Here is a 6,791-nt window from a genome sequence, read left to right on the forward strand (position 1 = left end):
TGCTGATCATTATCATCCTGGTAAAATGTGTGGCAACATTGTATGTAAAGTTATAAGATTCCTGTATATGGTATTACTAAGACATGTTCCAAGTCTGGGGGAGCAGCCACAAACCAGTTTCACACAGACAAAAGGCTAGCTAGTCAACACCTCAGCCAAGTGTCAACAAAATCAAATGGACCATCACCTGGTTAAGTGGCAGGAAAGAGGATGTGGGTGAAAATGTACATCTTGAAAAGAAACAGCTGGGGGTTCCCATCCACACATATTTTCTGTCTCCTGAACCTCAGCTGGAGATAAAAGGAGAGGAGATGCCCCAAATTCTCTCCTTTTCTCTCTACCAAAGGCACCAACATTGACAACACTTGAAGAACAAAGGAAATAGCATTGAACTGGAGGAGGGAGAGGAAATCCTGACTGAAGGAGATTCAGCCACTAGGACAGCTGAAACATGTAGTGAGGGAGACATTTGCTCTGAATTCACTTAGCTTGTTAAGTGGGATACTAGTTGGGTTTTACTTTTATTTTCTTGTAACCAATTCTGACTCTTATGCCTCATTACTTGTAGTCACTTAAAGTCTGTCTTTTTATAGTTAAAACATTTGTTTTACTGATTTATCTAAACCAGAGTGTTTGGATTGAAGTGTGTTGGGAAACTCCATTTGGGATAACAGGATTTGTGCACATTAATTTCTATTAAAAAATTATGGACTTTGTATTAACTTGTATTGTCCAGGAGAGAGCTGAGCAGTACAAGATGTACATTTCTGGTGGAAAGTTGGGGACTGGGAATTTGCTGGTGTTGCTCTGCAGTGTAATGCAAGGGTGGCTGGCTCTAGCACTCATAACTATAACTGGGAGTAACTGAAATGCTGGAGGCTGTGTGAGAGCAGACCAGGATTGGTAGCTCTCACAGTGAAGCAATGTAAAAAGGCACCCCAGGTTAGAGAACTGAGGGGTCATAGCTGTTCATCAGTCCAGATTATACCCTGGGTAGTGTCACAGTACAGTCTTGTATGTTTTTGTTTCTAACTGACCTTGTCTTAATAGCCATTATGGGCTGGGCAAAACTCCGGCCTTTTCTTTAAGATAGTTGCAAGAAGCCATTAAGCTCATTATGCAACCAGATAGCTGAAACAATAGCAGCCTCCACCCAAAACACAAATACATGCAAGGATGTGGACAGAGACCCTGTGCTGGGTATTGTTTTGTGAAGGATTGCGTGTCTATGAAAGTAAGACAGAAATACCAGAAAATTAGAGAGAACAAAGGAGCAAGGAAGCACCAGACACAGCCAAAGAACCACTGAGCATGGCCCTGAGAAAAAGCTAATAGCTTTGAGTCCATGTGTTGACATGAAAGGGGGCTTGGAGCAGAAACTCTCTCGTGTTTGATTCTTCCTGTGTTCAAGGAAATAGGACTTTGTATATTCTTTGTAAATAAACAGGATTGCATCAAAGAAATACCTGACTCTCATTTCTCCTCCTAACAGAAACAACTCAGCAGGGCCCCACATTTTGGGTGACAGCTCATATTTAAAAAAAAGAGTAACAGTGCTTTCCTGGACACTAACACTTAGCTCATTTTAATTTGCAGATCTCACAGCATTTTATGAGAGTTAACCACTGCTACCACTACACGCTCTCACTTGACTGATCCCCACCATTAGGGTTGGTGAGGCCTTAAGCTGCTAGTAAATTAATGCTGCTAGATTGAAGGTTCATTACACTTGTCCCAATTTCTCAACTAGTTGCATAATTGGGTAGCTTCACAGACTACTAGATTGTCCCGGCCCTGCCTAGCTGTTCCACTGGAGCCTATGCCTCTTATTACGACCAGAGCTGGGGGAGAGCAGGAAAATAGATTGGACTGTCTGGGGCTGTTCAGATTGCATCTGAGGATCAGAGACTTATTTCACAATATCCTGCAGCAATAGTATGCCACTCGCTTCGGACCTTGGGTGAAAAGCTGGACAAAGTGAGTCTTTGATACTGGATACTTGATACTGGATGTGGAACAAAGGATCAGATTGTAGGCCTGTCTTGATATGGGTAATTAGACATGGGTGAGGCCTTATTTCTTAGAAAACAGGATTAGGGGGGTAAATGGATTAGCAGTCTGGAAACAGAATGTCTGTACTAGCTAAAATAAGGGGAAACACCCAGGAAATTTTTTACAATGGACAAGATGACAATAGATACAATAAATTGGGAGCAAAGTAGAGAGGAACCTGTGCATGGACAGAGCATGCTGTAGAGCAATTGGTTCTTACAAAGTAAACAAGACAATCCCAAAACATGTAATGTATAGTAAATTCAATGTAATGTGTAAATGTGTATGAAGAAAGAGGTTTGCTGCCTGACTTTGGATATATGGTTTGCCTTGTACCATGCCCTACACTTGGCAAAGCAAGCCCAAATCAAGGCACTAGTTTCACAAGCATTATTTCTGGTGGCTAAAACGTTACAAACAAAATGTGCCATCTTAATAAATAAAAACAAAAAGCATAACAATCAAATTAAAGCTGTAGAAAAAAGCAGAATGAAAAAAATCCTAAAAGGTCAGAAAGAAAATGTCTGTTATTTTGGATTTATGTAAATAGGTAAAAAACAACCATCCTTCATGGACTATATTTAATGTGGGATAGCTCTGCAGTTAAAATATACTGAGTTAAAAAATAAGTGCAAAAAACATAAAAAAATAAGCTTAAACCCACCAAAAGACTGCCTGAGTAATGTATCACTCTAAAATCAAAGTAATGAGAAAAAAAGTTTAAAAAAGTATTTGCACAAATTAATGCTGCAGAGTTTGGAGGTAAATACTGGGGGGCTGTGGAAATGTTAAAGTGTTAAAAAAGAGAATGCTTGGTTTAATAATGAAACCCACTTATGGAAGTATAACTCATTGCAGTCACATCCAGTAAAACCCTTAATAATAAAAACATGCAATAATGATGCAAAGGGGAGGTCAGGTGGTGACAACTTCCACCACTATATGCTTTATTCCCTGAAAAGCCATTACTGACATTCTGGGAAAAATGGCCCTTCCTGATAAATGGTCTGTAAATAATTGTGCTGCCTGCTGCAAGCAAAGTGACAATCTAATTTAAATAATTGGACTATAAATAATTTAATCAAAATCGCTAAAAATGAAATTGGGATTTCTATATGAAATAACTGCTTCTGACTATACTAGTCAAAGAGTAACCCGGGTACCTACAATTGTATAAAAAAATAATTAAAAACAACACAACAGGCATTAATCAGCTCAAATAGATTGTAAGAAAAGGAAAACGCCTAGTGAGTTACAAAAGAAATTCTGCTGGTGAAAAAATAAATAAATAAACTGCAAAATCAGCTTACTAAAGCTTCAAACAGATGAAATACAAAAGAAAAATAAGGGAGTGAAAATAGCAGTCAAAAAAAGACATTTGTAGAACTCAGCAGTTATCAGAGCCCAGGCCAAAGAAGTTCTCTCACCTCTAAAAAACTTATTCAAAGCTTAAAGATGCAAATAAAAATGTGAGTAAAAAATGTAAACAACTTAAATTTATCATCTTCTCAGTACTTACAATTTACAAAAGGAAAACGTCCAGAAAGTGTAAAGCCATTTTAGGAAAGAAAAAGGTTAAAAAGCTCAGCTGACAAGGCTAAGAAAAGCAAGTTTAAATATTTGTTCTCTTAACTGCTTACAACATACCAAGGGATTGCAGCATTTAAAAAGCACACATTTTAAATGAAATGTGTAAAAGTATGTGTAAAATGAATTAGCTTTTAAAAAATTCCACTAAAATTCCATCTGAATCTTTCATTCAAAGCTGCAAAGCTGACACAGATACTTTGGGCAGCAGCCAACACCTCTTGGCACTCAACTTTATTAGTTAAGGTGTCTTCACCTTCCGGTATCTCAGTGCTTTTCAAAGTTTAGCATTTATTTTAAATTAAGTAATAAATGTTCAAGTTAAATTAGTAAATAAAGTTAAGGTGGCTAAAACAGTGAACAAAAAACTAATTCCCTTTTTACATAATAAAGAAAACTAAAAAAGCTGCAAAAACAAAAACAAAAAAAACACCAAATCAAAACACAAATCCACAATAGAGCACCTCCAGAGCTATACCAATAGTATGCCCTCCCCCAAAGCAATATTATAAATATTAAGTCTTACAGTGGCTGTAAGTAATCAGACAGCCACTTTGATTGGGAGAGCGGGGGTGGAAATTGCATAGAAATTCTAGGTACAAAACAAACCATTCCATTTTATTAGAGAGAGAGAGAGGGAGAGATTAATTATAACAAATGAAAAGTAAAAGTTAAATTGTAAAAAGTATGCATTCCTATGGAACATGCAGTGTATACAGGTTAAAAAAAGCAATAAATGTAAACAAAACATGCTACTTAAGTAAAATCTTAAGGACTCAAAAGAAAAGCCACAATAAGTTGTTTTTTCTTTTTCAAAAAGCTGTGTACTTTAAAAGCAAGAATCAACCCAGCACAACTAAATACATAAATCAGTAAAAATAAAAAGTAAGGCCCAACCACCAAAATCCTATTCAAAATTGCCATTGAAATTGTTTTTTTAACAAGTTATTAATTACGTATAATAAAGCTACTTTCAAGAAGTGTAGTGGCCATTCAAAAAACATGACAAAACCTCCATTAAAATCCTATCCAAACGTTCTGTTTAACTGTAGTGTAAAATAAATGTTACTAATAAAATAAAAATAAAAATGATATAGTAAAGTTTTGTAAATAAATAAATAAAGATTAAAATGTCCTAAACTAAAAACAAGTCCAAATCGTTTAGGCTTAAAACCAATTAAAAACATTGTACAAAATTGTTCAGTTTATTTGTGTCACTGTTATATTTTACCAATCTGCAGTTACCTACAAATTTGTGCCCACTAAAATGTGGTAAAATATAGTTAAAAACTGTTCTTAAAAAAACTTTCTAGACACAGATATGACTTTAAAATGTCTAAAACTGCCAAGGTGCTGGGGCAACTACACTGAAATATATTTTAATAGAATTAGCACAAAAACTTAACTATTAATTAGTATGTCACTCTAAAACCAAGCTAACATAAAATGCCGTTAAAACATATCCATTTCAGTAAAAAAATAGCAGCAAAAGTACTGCATCCATTAAATAAGCAAAACCAAAGCCTAATTAATAGAGCTTTAACTGTATATATGTTGTAATTGCTTTAAAAGTAAGGCATGATAATACATAATATAATATAATGTAATTGCTTTTTAAAAGAATAGCATAATAGTACGTAATATATAATACATAATGTTGTAATCGCTTTTTAAAAAGTGTATCATCAAGTCAGTGTGTTCTAATAATATCATGTGTCATACGTAAAGGATGCATGCTATACAAAGTAAAAGTGGCCTTAAGTGATATAAAGCAAGAAAACTTGCCCTCTTTTATCACCACAGAAAAGATTGCATCTGGAGATAAGAACATAACATAAGAACGTAAGAACAGAACATAATGGCCATGCTGGGTCAGACCAATGGTCCATGTAGCCCACTATCCTGTCTTCTGAAAGTGGCCAATGCCAGGTGCTTCAGAGGGAATGAACAGAACAGGTAATCAAGTGATCCATCCCATTGGTCATTCCCAGCCTCTGGCAAACAGCAATCCCTGTCTATCCTGGCTAATAGCCATTGATGGACCTATCCTCCATGAACTTCTCTAGTCCTTTTTTGAACTCCATTATAGTCTTGGTCTTCACAACATCCTCTGGCAACAAGTTCCACAAATTGACTGTGCGTTGTGTGAAGAAATATTTCCTTTTGTTCATTTTAAACCTGCTGCCTATTCATTAAATTCAGTGACCCTTAGTTTTTGTTGAGTAAAAAACACTTCCTTATTTACTTTCTCCACAGCAGTCATGATTTTGTAGATCTCTATCATATCCTCTGTTAGCCGTATCTTTTCCAAGCTGAAAAGTCTGTTTTATTAATCTCTCTTCATATGGAAGCTTTTCCATACCGCTAATTATTTTAGCTGCCCTTTTCTATACCTTTTTTAATTCCAATATATCTTTTTTGAAATGGTGTGACCAGATCTGCACACAGTATTCAAGATGTGGGCATATCATGGATATATAAGGAGGCAACACGATATTTTCTGTCTTATCTATCCCTTTCCTAATGATTCCCAACATTCTGTAAGCTTTTTTGACTGCTGCTGCACATTGAGTGGATGTTTTCAGAGAACTAGCCATAATGACTCCAAGATCTCACTCAAGTGGTAACAGCTAATTTAGACACCATCATTTTATAGTTGGGATTATGTTTTCCAACGTGCATTACTTTGCATTTATCAACACTTACGTTGATGACAGGTTTATTTCACAATATACAGCAACAATGAAGGAAAATGGAGAGAAATGCTCCATGCATGCCACTTGTTACACTCACAGGGAAGAGAATTGGGTTTAAAGCTGGACAAAGTGAGTCTTACATCAATTTAACTTTGTTTTTCTTTATACTATTTTAAGTTTGATCCAAAGCGTGGCCTCACAAAAACACGCATAATAATATAAGGCTGCAATTTTATGGCTGCAGAATTTACCCTTAGAGGCAGCTGGAAATTTTGGCCACAGAAATTTCACCCCCTAGAAATTCACTCTCTAGCTTTTCTGTCTTTATCACCTAGCCAGAACATATTTTCTGAAAACAGTATTTTCCTGTGTTGCATTTTTCTCCTGCACAAGGAGTCCAGTTTTCAGCATACATGCTCCTGGCAAGTGTCAACCTTGAGTCCTGAAGAGCAGGAG

The sequence above is a fragment of the Emydura macquarii genome, unplaced genomic scaffold (assembly GCF_026122565.2).
Source record: "Emydura macquarii macquarii isolate MOO-44397 ecotype Brisbane River unplaced genomic scaffold, CSIRO-AGI_Emac_v2 contig_499, whole genome shotgun sequence".
In the NCBI taxonomy this organism is placed as follows: Eukaryota; Metazoa; Chordata; order Testudines; family Chelidae; genus Emydura; species Emydura macquarii.